Source organism: Catharus ustulatus, chromosome 3, assembly GCF_009819885.2.
Source record: "Catharus ustulatus isolate bCatUst1 chromosome 3, bCatUst1.pri.v2, whole genome shotgun sequence".
Taxonomy (NCBI): Eukaryota; Metazoa; Chordata; class Aves; order Passeriformes; family Turdidae; genus Catharus; species Catharus ustulatus.
In genome coordinates, this window is record NC_046223.1 from 57,952,791 (window position 1) to 57,968,106 (window position 15,316).

Consider the following 15,316-nt stretch of genomic DNA (forward strand, 5'->3'; position numbering starts at 1 on the left):
AACCATAATTTTTTGTGAAAAAGGTGAGAGCACTGAGAAATAGGACAGTTTCTGCTTTGACAGTGTTCCAAGATGGGAGTTTTCCTACTTTCCTCAGAAACAAACAGCTGATATGGGCAATTACCAGCAGCAGATCAGAGAAGCTGCACAACCAAAAGTGTTACCTGTGCCACAGACCCATAATGCAACTTGCAGAAAATAAAGTTTCAAATGAATAAAGGTGATGTGGGTTTAAACTGACTTGCTGAGCAGGAGACTCCCTCAGGCCAGTTTCAAATTGTCTTTCCACTATTTTCTCTTACAAGAAAAAGGAAGACTTGCTGGTTTGGGTAACAGAATTTATCTGAAAGAGGTACAGCATAACATATCCTGGGACAAACTCATAGAATGTCCGGACTGGAAGAAACCTTAAAGATCTTTGAGTTCCTATCCCTCTGCCTTGCCACGGTTGGAACCTTCTGCTAGACTGTGTTGCTCAAAGCCACATCCAGCCTGGCCTGGAACACTTCCAGGGATGGGGTACCCACAACTTCTCTGGGAAACCTGTAAAATCTTCACCAAAAAGCTAAAGCAGATTGATAAATCATAGACTCTTAATTTATTATTTTGAGTGTTAGACTAATTTTATTTCTGTTATCTTTTTTTCTGAGTATTGCAGAAATATATTTTAGTGGTAACCCCCACAGACTCTTTCATTTTTCTTTATTGAGAAGTATCTTTTCCTGAAAATAAAATCATCATAGCTCAAGGTACCCTGATGGATAAAAATGCTCATCATCTTTCATTATGCTGTCAAGTATAACCCACTGTCACATCTGACTGATGGGATATGGGGGCATGTAGATGATGAGATGTCAAATATATTACTGATGTGAGTTCAATTCCAACTAAATGAGCAGTCTTTTACTCTTTGAAAAGACTAATTTAATTCTGTCCATAAGGGTTTTGAATGCACTGGTTAAATTAGGGGAGGTGCTTTGAATTTAATGCAGCACTAGCCCTAATCCTGAGGACACACAGACATATGTAATGAATTCTCCTGCAGGAACCCACAAAACATTCTTATTTCAAATGAAAGCAGAGTTCACTGAAAAAAAAAAAAAGAGCATCCAGTGAAATTTTTCTTTTTCTTTTTCTTTTTTTTTTTTACACTTTCCATCTGGAGATTATGATTTAAACTGGGATTTCCTTTGATTGTTTCATATTTCAGCAGCCTCATATTTGTCCTTGGTTAGTTTTACAGCTCTCCGGATGCACAAAGAAAAAACTCAGGAATTTTTTTTTTTTATTTGACCAGTGATGAAAAATGTTCCTGTCTACCATCAAACAATCAATGTAAAATGCTGCTCATAATGTGAAAAAGGGCTGAAAAACTGCTTCTTGAATTTACTGGCTTTATTGAATTGCTTCAAGTTCAGACAGCAAAGTTCTTCAGTTTACCAGCGACAGGTAAAATGCCCGGCTGCCACACGGTGGTTCTATCAGAATACACCTTTCAGTATGATGTGGCTGCCATGAATGAAATGAGTGGCTGCAGTAACACCCCCATCTTAGAAAACACATTGGCTTCTGGGAGTGTGTTAGTTGCTCCTAAATTTCCTCCATATTTTTCAGAGAAAGAATCGTGGGTAGGAATTTCATGAGTATTTCAGGCATTCAGTATTTTTTGGGAGCTGTGAAATCCTAAGGACATAATATAAAAAGAGGGTCCCTCATTGATAGTTGTGCACCATTATGTGATTGAGAAGACAGTGTCACTGTGCAGTACATTAATACTCTTTTTGTTTACTAGAACATGTGTAACATTTTCAGATACAATATTCAACTCAAAACTCTGAAACCATTTTTTTCCCCTAATGTGGAAGTCATATTATTCAGCAAAAGATGACTGAGAGACATAAAAAGAGGCTGAGGAGAGCACTCCCCTTCTGCCAACTGGACACTTTCTGATTCCTGTTTTTCTTCATTGTATTTGTGATGTTGAAGACTGTGTGTATTTGTGTGTGGGTGGAAAAGGAAGGAGGAGAGGATTAAAAGAGGATACACAGCAAAATATATTTTGTGTTACTGCATTTCAGCACTGAATTTGAGTTTAACTGAGTTTCAGTTAAATTTAAGGTCAGAGTAAAAAAAAAGAAAAAAAAAAGGAAAAAAAAAGTATTTTGGATTGAGGTTTAAATATTTCAAATAAAATGTATCTCAAAATCACCCCAGGGCAGTGGGTCCTACTGGAAGCAATAGTGGTAGTTCATGTGGGCAAGAGACAGTTTCAGCATCTTGGCACTCAATTCCCACAGGCAAGTGATAGCCAGGGAGTATGGTGCTGAGAGTTGGCATCATTGGACTGGTGGGAGTCCATCTGCACACCTCAGTAATGGGTGTCATCCTCGGGGACACAAGAGGGGAAAAAGGGAGGGGGCAAGGATGAGCTATTTGAGGCTGAAAAAAAGTCAGGGACTTCCTCTCTCACTGTTTCCTATCTAGCAGATTGCTTGATATTTTGTGGTGGCCTACATGACACTAGCAATTTGGAAAGCTGAAAGACCCAAAGTCAAACTTTTATCAGGAGACTAAACTGGAAGTAACCATTCCATGAGAGAAGAAGAGGTACTGTCATTATCTAAGATTTCTTTCCTCACAGGGAATTAAAATGGAGGCATAAACTCATCTAGTTTCAACCTTCAAGTTGAATTTTCACGAATACCTAAAGAGGATTATTTGACATGATTGCTAATAGGGGCAGAAAACTGGAGCCAGCAAGCAAAAAAATCCTTCTTCATTGTTAGTTCTCCTACAAATGCATCCTGTGAACCCACTTCCCACACAGCAGATGAAAATGAAATCCACCAATATGCTTTCCAAAAAGTGGAAAATGTTTATCTAGTGAACAAATTTATCAGTTTTCCATAAACTTAGAATCTAGGAGATTTGACATTATGTTCTTAGAATACAATATTTCCTTGTCATCAGTTATGATGCTAGATGTCCTAGGGCAAAGGACAGAGCAATAAACCTCGGAGTCTTTCTATTCACTTCTGCTCCCCTGAAAATCCTGAGACATGCAGTGCTAAAGCATGACATTTAGTAAAGTCACTATCTTAATTCAGATTGCTCTTTTATTCTTTCTTCTGCCCCCTAAGAAGGGAAGCAAGTCCTCTGGTGTGAACAGCAAGTCTCACTTACCTTTAGAATTCACACACTGTTTAGAAGCAGAATTGTATTTTTTTTCCAAGTGGCCACATGGAATGTAATGGATTTATCATGCAGCATTCCCTTACTACAAGAAAAAAAAAAATCCTGTTCTACCATTTGTGTGTGGAGTTGTGCACCACTGAATCTGTGTGCATGTTCAGTACCTCTGCAGTGCTGCTGCCTGCGGGTGGGCAGAGATTTATCTGCAGTCCTTCTGCTGAGATGTAAACTAGGATTTAGGATTGACACAGTCCTCATTTTAGCACGAAGTCAGTCAAACCAAGAAACAGCACACTGGATTCAAGGTATGTTTCTCATGACCATTTTTATAGTCATTTTAGAGGAAAGGGTTCCCTGCAGTTATTTCATTACAAGTGTTAGGTAAGACCCTAATCCAAACACATCATTGCTAATGAAAGTATCCCTAAACATAATGAGATATCATATTAGGTGTGAAATGGGAAAATAAACCTCTAGAGGGTTTTTATAATTCCTGAATATCTGAAATATTTTCCAAAAATGAGAATAGAATGATGGTAAGAACAAAATCTTTACTGTTCATCTGTTTATGTTAGGGCTGTTTCCAAAGTTAATTCTATAGATTCTAATGTTAAAAAAAAGGTCATTTTATAATAAGATTTTTTTCCAGTCTTAGGTATTTTATCTGGATTGCTTAATTTTTTCTTTCCAGACCTATATCTGGTCTACCAGGCTAGTCACGAAAAATAGTGTTTCAGTTACCACACACCACCGCAGATACCATTTTGGTTTGATTCAGTTAGGTTTGCTGTGGGTGTACTGCCTAATTTCCATGACTCCATTTGTTTGATAGATGAACAGATTGAAAACTCTTCTTTCATTTTTCTAGTCAAATGGCTTGTTACAGTCAAAATCTGCTTTCTGAGTCATATCATGAAGCAAAACAACAACAAATGCTTGACAATTATAGCCCCCTTCATCAATTTACTACTACCATAAAAAGTCTAGTAAAATTTTTTCTGAAGTTTAGAGCAAGAGGAAATCCTATGGGAAAGGTTAAGAATGGAGGTATGATGAACAATTGAAGGAAATTGCCTTTCAGTAGTCATGAATGTTTAATCTTCCCATCCTCTGATTGACAGGATCACACCATAGTCATGCTGTATCCATGGTGTATTCCTATAAATCCAACAAGCTTGAAATGCCACTCATGAATGTAGCTGGACTTGTATTTGTCTGTTACAGTACTTTGGATTTACTGACAGACAATTCAAATTTACATGACATCAAAACGTTCTAAGTATGCAAAACCAAGATCAACCATTCAGAAGAGTGGAACAATCCCTCATAACAGTGAAAGTAGAGGTTTTGAGGACTATAAAGTCCACGGGCAATGTTTTGTATGCCAACTTAGCTTACTTGGGTTTGTAATTAATTATTCTTATTAAGATTTCCCCAAAGTTTCACATTCATCAATTCCAACTCTGTTTTACTTAAGTTCTAGTAAATAAAAATTACAGAGAGCCTAGATGATTCCTTCTTCTTTGTGCAAATTATTTTTTCCCTTACTCTGCAGGAGAATATCACAATGAAAAGCAAGACTGCTTCCATTCATTGATTTTTTTTTTTTATTTTTGTCCATTTTCTTTGCCCTTCCCCTGAAAGCAGCATGTAAGGGTTAAAGAAATTTCATGGGAGCTTGTTTGCCAGATTTGTCTTGATTGCCTCGCTTGCTAAGCTGCAGTTTATTAGAGCAGGACCATTACTTACTGCTGTAACATGAGTGGCAGCAACCTGTTTGTCTGACCTCGTCTTAAGTAGAGAAGTAGCCAAAAGCAAAAGCAGGTGCTTGATCATGTTTAAGTGGGAAAAAGATAGAAGCCATGTCATGAAAACTATTCTTCCCTCAGCATATCTATGAATCCCAGAGAAGTTATGTCCCTGACTAATTACAGAATTTTGCTCTGATGAAAGACTGCAGTAGTCATTCCTCACACATATACTTTCCTTCTAGTCATCCCAGAACTTCCTAGAGTCATAAAACCTCCAAATCTTTGCCCTCACCCTCTCCCATCTAGCCATCCTAGCCACCTCTGACAATGCCCCTACTCCCTCTCTCCTGGGAACCCACACAAACTTCTGTACTTTTAACCTCCACACCACTGAGCACCTCGGTCCCTCAGCAAACTAATTGGAGGGCTCCACAGAGAATGGAAATGCAATCATGGTCCTTTGGAAACTGGTGAATAATTAATTTAACCATTTTTTACTGCAGGTCATTAATTTTTACTGCTCTCAGATAGCTTGCTATTAAGGAGAGTAAACTGAATAAATCTTGTTCTGTAAGGGGGAGAGGTTGTGGACACAGTCATCCAAGCATGGAGTGACTACAGAAACTCCAGATGTAGAAAATAATTTACCAGTAAGTACAAGGAGCTTGGTATTCCTTGAAAGAATGCATGTGCACTTTCATGCATGCTTTCAATTTTACAATGATGAAACTTTCAGTAGAACAACTCCTGATGTATTCTGTAAAGGTCTTGGGAGACAAGCACATCTAAGATGTAGGTATTCTGAAACAGATATTTAGCAAACAGAAACTGCATCAGTAAATTGAATCACATGTACTCACAATCATGTTCTGAATGATTGAAAATATCAGAAATAAAAATATGAGAGATGAGGAAAATGTTATGGAAATGAAACTGTTAAGACAAAGGCAAAACATTCAACAACAAGACTACTTGACATGGGTCAGTCAAACTTTAAAAATTTATGGAAGAAAGCACAGTAAGAAAGAAATCACAATAAGACCGAAATTTAGAATTAAAGGACATAGATCAGGAATGACTGTTAACCTTCTGAATTAAGATCACTTGATCTTAACCAAAGATACCTGGACTGATCAGGGAACAGTCCTAAGACTGTCAGGACAGGCATGGAATGAGATTTAAAAAATAAACAAGAAACAAGTGGAGACTCCATTAACTAGACAACCATCAGAAATTGTAAGGGGAAGCAGGAGTAGGGGAATTTGTGTCAGCAAGAATGCTTCCACTTTCCAGTTTTGAAAACAAAGATAAGTCACATGTCTTTTGAAACAGTGGATGTTGCCAATTCTCAGGAATATATTATGAAAGATTCTTGTACGGTGATGACAACCTAAATCTGATCTTCAGATAAAATCATAGAATATACCCTCTGACCGGGTGATTAATTGCTTGTTGTTTCCTTATTTTGAAGCACAGTCAATAAAATGAGCAAGCTAACCTCAGAATGAAATGTGTTTGGATTTTCCTGGGATGGATTGAGCTGACTGGAGCTGCAATGGGAATTTCAAGATGAGAAAAGGGAAGCAGAATGCAAAGCATCCAATAAGGTTTGCCTCAGAGGACAACAGAAAACAAAAGAAATTCAAAGGATCTAGAGGCTATCAATGCTGGGTCCACTACTGACCATATTTCTCTCTTCTGTGTCCAGAGGACATGAGTCTGTAGCAAGTCTGAGATGCAGAGCATTGGTGGTCCAGGTAATTCTGTGGCAGGTTGCACTTTTAGTTCTAGGGTGCTGCACTTCAAAGTTAGAGGTGATAATCAGAACAGTGGCTGGTATAGTCATCCCTGCCAATGCAACATGAATACAAACCCAGGTCCTTTGCTCTGACAGTATTTTATAAAATCTGTGTAAACAACAACAAAAAAATCTGTCTCTGGAGAACAAAAAACATTTATGAAATCTCAAGAAATAAGCATGCAGGAACTAGAAGCATCTGGGCCTTAACACCATAACTTTGACTCTGACAGATATCTGCAAACAGTGCTGTGTAATGGTCCCCATAACACAGAGGAGCAGTTTTACAAAAGGTGATACCGGCAATTTGAAGTAAAACCCTGTAAGGATATAAATCAACAGTGGGCTGTCTGAGTTTCTCTTCCAGCTATAAAACTTAATTTTTGGAGGTCAAAAAGACACAGTTATGAGAGATTTTTTTTACAACAGAAAAACTCTTCCAGAAGATTTTTCTCCCAAGAACAACATTCAGCAATGATTTGGTCTATACAGGAAAAGATATTCACCCAAAGCATTAAGGTAGAAAGAAAGAATTCCTTTGGGGACTTTTTGCCTAGTGGAAAAAGATATTTACTGAAAAATTATTGTGATTAATTTAAAGTACACTCTGTATTTTTGCATTGTGCCACAGTATTTTCCTAAAATAAATGTTGCAGTGTAGTCTTGAAACTACCCAATTTCCTTGTGGTTACAGCTAAATATTAAAAACATCCAGTGAAAAAATATTCAGACTATAGGAATGAATGACTCACATGAAATTGCAGCCACCTTCAGGATAAAGCATAGCACTGAAACAGTGGATACAGTTAAAGCCAAGAGATGGGTAGCACATAATTTTGGAGGGGACAAAAAAAAGACACTTTTGTAGGCATGATAACTTATTCTTTCAACATTGCTTGGCCTTTCTACTGGCCATTTAGAAATCTTATAATTTCATTCTTAGGTTTAGTCTACCAATTCAGAAAATGTTAATAAAATTCCTGCCTGTCTCTGTATAAAATAGATTTGTGTACCATTATTTTTCATTGTCTCTTTATTACGTAATATTATTCTTAAAACTCTTATTCTAAATAAGTATTTTTTTTACAGAAATTGCAATACTGTTTTAAACAACACCATCTGCTTTCATAGAAAACAACATGCTTCCTACTCATTAAATGCTATTAGACAAGACATAGAGCTTCAAGTTCCTGAATGAAAACGAACATGATAAAAAACATTGATGTCTCATAAAAGAATCCTAACATTTGAGAAGAAATTCTGGTGCTACCTGTAAACATCAAATGATAGAAAATAATACCTGATATCATTAATTTCACAGAGATGGCAGACTTCTGCCCTTGGAAGTTCTCATGAATACCAAGATGGTTCTCTTACCTCATGAGTTTGAGGCACATACAAAATTATGTCAGGAAAGATTTTGAATAAATTCCTTTACTCACATAACAATGTTTAGTAGCTCAAATACATGCCTTGTCATTTAAAATATTTATCATATTAGACATATTTTAGATATTTAATTTTTTTTTTCATGTGTTTTGTATTCAGACCACTATAGAAGTCAGGTAATATAGCTTTAAAACTCCAAGTATAATGACAGTGACCGAGAATAGCCACTGTCAGTCAGCCAATAGCTAAGTAATGATAGTGATCACAAGAATCTTCAGTATATTAATTACAGATTATGAAAAATCATAGGGCCAGGGTTTCCTCCACGTAGATTTTTGTATTATCAGGGAGATTAGCCTCCCACTAGACCCATATGCTGCTTATAAGAACTAAGTAAAGAGGTTCAATTTCCATTTCTTCTTAGAAAAATAATGCTTTCTCCAATCTCTGACTGATACCACCTGCCTTCTCATGTTTTGACAACATTAGTTTGTGCTTTTAAGATGCTGTAGCTGCCTCATGTGGCACACCAAGCTTCTCACCCCTTATTAAATGCCCTGTTCTCAATTTCTGTTTAGACCTCTTTTCAGATTAGAACTTAAAAGACAGCTCCACATTGTCTAAAAACCCAAACTTACCCATGAGCCCTCTCTTCCTACCAGATTAGTCTTTTATTTTAGCTCCAAATCATCGTTTTACTGTGGCCACTGTCATACGCTGTGGTTTCCATCTTGTTTATTGTTTTTACCGCAAGGATTTGTTGTTTGACTGTAATACTGTAATATTCAGACAGGCAATTATTTTGATTTCTTTATAATTTAAGAGAGATTGTTTTTCTGCTCATACATGTATCTCCAAGCAAGTAAAGAAACTGAATTATTCTGCCTAGTGTTACATAACAGGAAGATAATTCACGAAGGTATTATGACTTTTCCTGATAAGATATTTGTCCACGTTTGTTTGAGATTGGTGCCAGCTCAAAATCTGCCCAGTGCTATTCAAAGGCACAGTTCAAGAAGACATCTTGTCTCTATTAGAATGTAAGGAAACTCAAAATTATTTTTGCTTTGGTGGCTGAGAATTTCTCGGCCTGTTCCTACAGCATGTTTTTAGCCCAGCACTAAAGGAAACAGCTCTTTGACACAGTCCACAGGGTGGCACAATCTGATCATGACTGCTTTGTACTACTGGTTCATTACAAGGAATTTACTCTTACCATGTTCATCTGAATTTTTAAACTGATTTTATTTAAATTTTATTATTTTTCTATGCCAAAGCATTGTTAGAAACTGTTAGGTTATGTGTTTAAAGATTAATCTCCACAACACACAAGGGGCTGGAGGCACAAAGGTGAAAGGCTAAGGGGACAAAATGTGTCCTGTAAAAAGCAGTAGTGTTTGTTGATGGGTCAATGGGTCTTTACCTGCCAGTGGAGCAGGACTCAGACCTCAGGGGCTGGGCCGACTGGGATCCAGGGGCCAAATGCTGGCACAATGGAGTGTTTAACATCAACTACAGCAGGGGTTCACCCTTTATGCCTCTATATGTACTTGCATGTATATTCTGCTCTCAGGCTTTCACCTTGATAAGGCAGAATCAGGCTGGTCCCATGACAAGTGCCAGTATGAGGGCTGTGGTTTTGGTCCCTGCTGAACTGTGCATGCAGCCACACATTCCCGTGCATGCACATTGTTAGGATGAGCACCTACTGGGAGCTGAGCACTCTCAACTTTGCTGCTGGCTGGATGTAGGGTTGGGAACCTGTGGCAGCCTTACTGCTATTCAGCTGCTGGATTGGACAACTTCTAGTGCAATTCTTAGGCTGGCAGCTCTTCTGCTTGATTAAGACCTTCAAGTAATAACCTTTGAGTCCTATTTTAGACAATATTGACACTTTTCAATCTTGTATAGTAGTTTGAGATTTTAGTATTTTCTTTTCCAATTTAGTGCAACTTGTGAAGCATAAACAAGAGAAAATTGTCAAAACAATACATTTTAAAAAGATATAATGACTTTCTTGACAAAAATGGGGTGACTAACACTGGAAATAAATGCCATTTGTTTTAGCTCGACTCTTGCCATATGCTAGACTGAGCTCATTCAGTACATATAAATCCTAATTATCTCTAAGCTGTTAAAATTTTGATAACTTCACTTACAAGAATGGATCACATATCACAGTATAATATACTAGTTTAGTAGATGATTTTTTCCTGATTTTTTTCCACTCCCACCTAATTTTGTGTAATGTCATCCCACTCTATTTATTTATTTCAGCACAATGGAAGGGAAGACAAATGGTGTGTTGCTGTATTTCATGTAATTCAGTACAATTCATGCTAAAGGGAATATATTATCTGGCTTCTAGTTGTATCTTTATTTTATTTTCGAAGTTACTTCACCCAGGTTTTGTTACATTCAAATATAAAACATAAACACTTAAGTACAGCATACAAAACTATACAGAAAAAAATCATGCAGTTTTACAGTGTATAGATTCTTGGAGAAGTAAGGAGAGATTTCAGCTTCCTTGGACTTCTGGAGGGACTTTGGCCTGTTTAGGAGACTTGCTGACAGTCCCTAGGGAGGCAGTCCTGAAAGGCAAAGGAGTCCAGGAAGGCTAGTCATTCTTCAGGAAGGAAATCTTGAATGTGCAGGAGCAGGCTGTCCCAATGTGCTGAAAGATGAGCCAGCAGGAAAGACCGCCCTGGCTGAACAGAGAGCTTTGGTTCAGAGATAAATGTGGCGTTCCCCAGGTCTCAGTACTGGCGTCAGTTCCTCTCCTTCATTTCATATCTTTATCAATTATTTGAGGTGAGGGGATCAAGTGCAACCTCAGTCAGTTTGCAGTTGAGACACCAGGCTGGGAGGGAGTGAGGATCTGCTGGAGGACTCTGCAGAGGGATCTGGACAGGCTGGGCTGAGGCAAATCAATAAGGCCAAGTGCCAAGTCCTGCCTCTGGGGCACAACAACCCCAGGCAGTGCTACAGTCTTGGGGAAGAGTAGCTGGAAAGTGGCCTGGCAGAAAAGGACCTGAAGATGCTGGTTAAGAACCACTGAATCTGAGCCAGGAGGTTGTAACAAGATGAGTGTGTCAGTCTCTTCTTCCTATTAATAAGTGATAGTACAAGAACAAACAAGTTGCATCAGGAGAGGTTGAGATTGGATATTAGGAATATTTCTTTGTGGAAAGGGTTGTCATGCACTGGAACAGGCTGCCCAGCCAAGTCATTGATTCCCTGTCCCTGGAGGTATTTAAAAGACATGTAGATGTGATGCATAGGGACAAGGTGAAGCAGTGGACTTGGACTGGGTCAACAGTTGGACTTGATGATTTTACAAGTCCTTGTTCAAACTATATGATTCTTTGATTAAATGTTTATACTTTTGTGCTTGATACAGTACATGAAAAACAGATGTAGAAGTGCACACAACTCTCAGGAGGTGTGTGGCAATGCTTCCAGGTTTTGCATAGATACTGTGTGGCAGTTTAGGACAGGAAGGAAGTGGCAACTACTGCTTGCTGCAAAACCTGCAGGAAGAAGGGTATGCTCTTTTACTCAAACCAGGTTCAGCATTCACAGTTACAGCAAATGGACTCAAAAGAGATCAAGACACTCACAGAGATAGCCTGTTCTGTACCCTGACAAAGTATCAAAAAATTAAAAATGCCTTCCAGGAAGATGCTTGTCTAGTCTGAGCTTAAATATCTTCCATGACTCCAGTTTCACTTCTTTCTTATGGTATGTGGTGCAAAGCTTTATTTCCTCCTAAAATTTTTGGTTCTGATATGACAATAAGGTGTCTGTACAAGATAAGCAGATTACTTCTTGTCCTATGTACTGTGGACACCAAGAAGTGATTATTCCCTTCCTTTTAGTACTCCTTTAGAATGCTTTTATATCTCATGCCAGTTTTTAATCTCTAGATTGAATAACAATTTCATACTTTTCTTTTGGATTAAGTGTTCTAAATTTTCCACCATTCTCATTCTCATTCTCTGGATTTTCTCTGCCTGATAATATCTACATATTTGTTGAAGTCTGGCAACCAAACCTGGACCAAGTAGAGAGTGATACAATACTGAGGCATACCGAAACATTACATTACTGTACCTCTTTTATAGGCAGTATTTCTCTTTTGAGGAAGTGTGCCCCATATTCTTCGGTGCAAAAGACCTCTTCATGTCTCAGCTAAAAGCAGCAGCCCTTGAGGATGCTATATATTATCAAATCTAATCACCTGTCCTTGCAGAAAAGATATATACACATACCCAAGAGGCAACAGTTTCAGATAATGACTTTTCAACAATTAAAAGCAAAATATAGAAAGTAATAATGACAAATACATTGTCCTTAGGATAGCACAGACAATTTTTTTTCTTGCTGAGCTTTTAAAACATACAGCACAGCATTTAGCGCAGAAATTGAAGCTTACACTAGCAAGTACTTTGCTGAACGGCTTCAAACAATAGTAGTATTACTGTATGAAGTCTGAGCTTTTGCTGTGAAGATGCTCTCATTGAGGTGAATACTCATGCTCTTAACCTAGAAAAATAAGAAAATATTTTCTGAAAGAGGCAGCAAAGTGAGGATTTTTTTCAGCAAAAAGATATATATAGAAAGGGGGACTCAGAAACATGTGAGCATCCTCTTCCTTTGCCATTTTTGGTGCTGCAACTGGCATGGGGTAAGACAGAGAAGAACAAGGAGATAAGAAAAATTGGATGAGTAAAGCTTTTCAGTTCTCCTCCTGCACACCCTCCCCCCACTCCACCCCTCTAAATACCCCAAAACCAACCGAACAAAAAATCCCACAACCTTTCAAAAGGAGGAAAATTTCAGGCCCCATATGCCTGGTTACACTCATTGTCAGAAAGAGGTAATTTTTGTGGATGGCTGGAGGTGACCTAGATATGTATATCCCAGTTTCACATGAATTCTTGCTGTAGCTCCTGGTATGTCTGCTTCTTCCACATAGGACCCTGGCTCCAAGTGTGCAATCCATAACTGCATAATGTCGGGATAGGTGCCATGTGTGTACGTGTTCATATCACGAGGGTAGCACCAATGTTAATATGACTGGTGCTAAAGGACGGGGTGATGCTGAGTAATCTCTGCTGTCTAACTCTGATTTTATCCATCCACTCACTAAACACCCTGCATGCTAATGTTGTAGAATCACTGCAGCACTGCCAGAAATGATGAAAACTAAGAGGTTCATTGGCACTGCTTCTCCCAGCTTCTCCATTTCAGCTCCAAATGAGTGGGTTTTTTTTCCCAATGACACAGACCAGAGATGATCCATCTCTCAGGCAGAAAAATATCCTTCTGTCTCCTGCATGAAGCTAGCCTTAATGGTATCACTAAAATTAAGGAGGGAAAAAGCGAAAATAAATCATAGGGATTGTGCAATGTCTTTGGAAGAGGCAGAATCACGTTTTATACTGGGGGCACAAGCACTGTTGCATGGTTAGCGTGGTTAGAGCTCAAAAGTGGCAGACCGTCTTGCCAGCTCCTTTGAATATTTCTGTCCTGCTGCTGTTATGTAAGAGCTGCTGTCCCAGTTTGCTTGTGCAGCTCTCTGCCTTACGCATGATGATGCTCTGGAGCCTACGCCAAAGGTAATGCCCTGTAGCACGCTCTATATTGCAGCAATAATAATAAAAATAATAATAATAGTAATAGTAGTAGAACTAGTAATAGAACTAGTAATAGTAATTAGCAGCGACAGCTCGATGCAATCGTTCTCGAAGTATTTTGGCTACTGGCCAGAACGCACTTTGGGGCTGAGGCCGGTGTCTCACGCTCCGACTCCCCGGCACAGCGGTCAGCGCAGCAGCCCCCGGACAAGCCGCCCCGGCTCTGCTGCTGCTGCTGCAGCCGCGGCGGGGCGGGGCGCGGCCCCCCCGCGATGCGCGCAAGGACAGCGGGCACCGGGCGCGGGCTGCAGCCCGCAGGCGGCCGCGCACCGACCGGGGAGCGCCGCAAGGGTACGGCACACGCATCCGCCACACACATCCCCGCACACACATCCCGGCACACACATCCCGGCACACGCATCCCGGCACACGCATTCCCGGCACACGCATCCCGGCACACGCATCCCGGCACACGCACCCCGCATCCCGGCACACGCATCCCCGGCACACGCATCCCCGGCACACGCATCCCGCATCCCCGCACACGCATCCCCGCACACACATCTCCGCACACGTACCCCGCACACACATTCCCGGCACACGCACACGCACACGCACGGGCACACGCATTCCCTGCACACACATCTCCACACACGCACACGCACCGGCACACGCATTCCCTGCACACACATCTCCACACACGCACCCTGCACACACCCCCCGCACACGCATCCCCGGCACACGCACCCGCGCTCCCGCCCTCTCCCCACCCCCGCACCTGCTTCCTCGCCGCGGGCCGGCGGGGCGGGGCGGCGCGGCGTGTTGTGCTCGGTAACCAGGCAGCTGCGCGGAGCAGCGCGGTGCGGCGGGCGGAGGTAGGGCGCGGTGCCGCGGGGCTGGCGCGGGGGTCCCCGGGGCTGCGGGTGTTCGGCGGGGCCGCCGCTTCGCTGAGCCCGCCAGTGGCTGCAGCGGGGCCGGGCGAAGGTGGGGGGAAAGTCCCACGGGGCAGCCTCTGCCGGCTGCCCCAGCCGTCTCCTGCCCTCTGCGCAGAGCTGTCTGGAGGTGAATCCGAAACTCGGCGCCGTGGTTGCGGAGTTTGGCCGTGTTCCGCACTGGGTTTGAGGTTTTGCCCTTTCGGAGCGGACAAACCCGGCGGGGGGCTGTGGTGGTTCTCCTCCTGAAGTGCTCGTACGTGTGTGTTGCAGAGATAGCCGGGTTTATGCTCAGTCACACGCTGCAGGCCAAAACGTAGTTAACCAAAGGAAATGTGACTATTGATGGGCGCTCCCGGGAAGCCAGTTTTAGCCTGGGTTGCACGCAGTGATGGTGCAGAAAGGACAAGTGCACCACGACAGAGATGCATAGCGCCCATATGTTCCCTGGCTTGTATGGTAACTCCCCGGAGGTAAGACCTGCTGAAGTACTCACCCACAAGGTTGTTACTAGGATTTTGACAACCATATTCATGCTGAGGAAAAGTGCTTGTGAGGAATATTAGTAACCTGCTACGAAACACCAGATACTGGAATTTGATGAGGATATAC

General features: G+C 40.9%; 1 long non-coding RNA gene across 1 annotated transcript; it reads right to left on the reverse strand.

The window, feature by feature from the left end:
• Positions 1–7,756: 7,756 nt before the first annotated feature.
• Positions 7,757–14,641, reverse strand: LOC116994508. Its single transcript, XR_004417504.2, has 3 exons — positions 14,551–14,641; positions 12,569–12,678; positions 7,757–11,239 (listed from the first exon to the last, which is right to left on the reverse strand). It is a non-coding gene; the product is annotated as an uncharacterized LOC116994508 (long non-coding RNA).
• Positions 14,642–15,316: the final 675 nt, after the last annotated feature.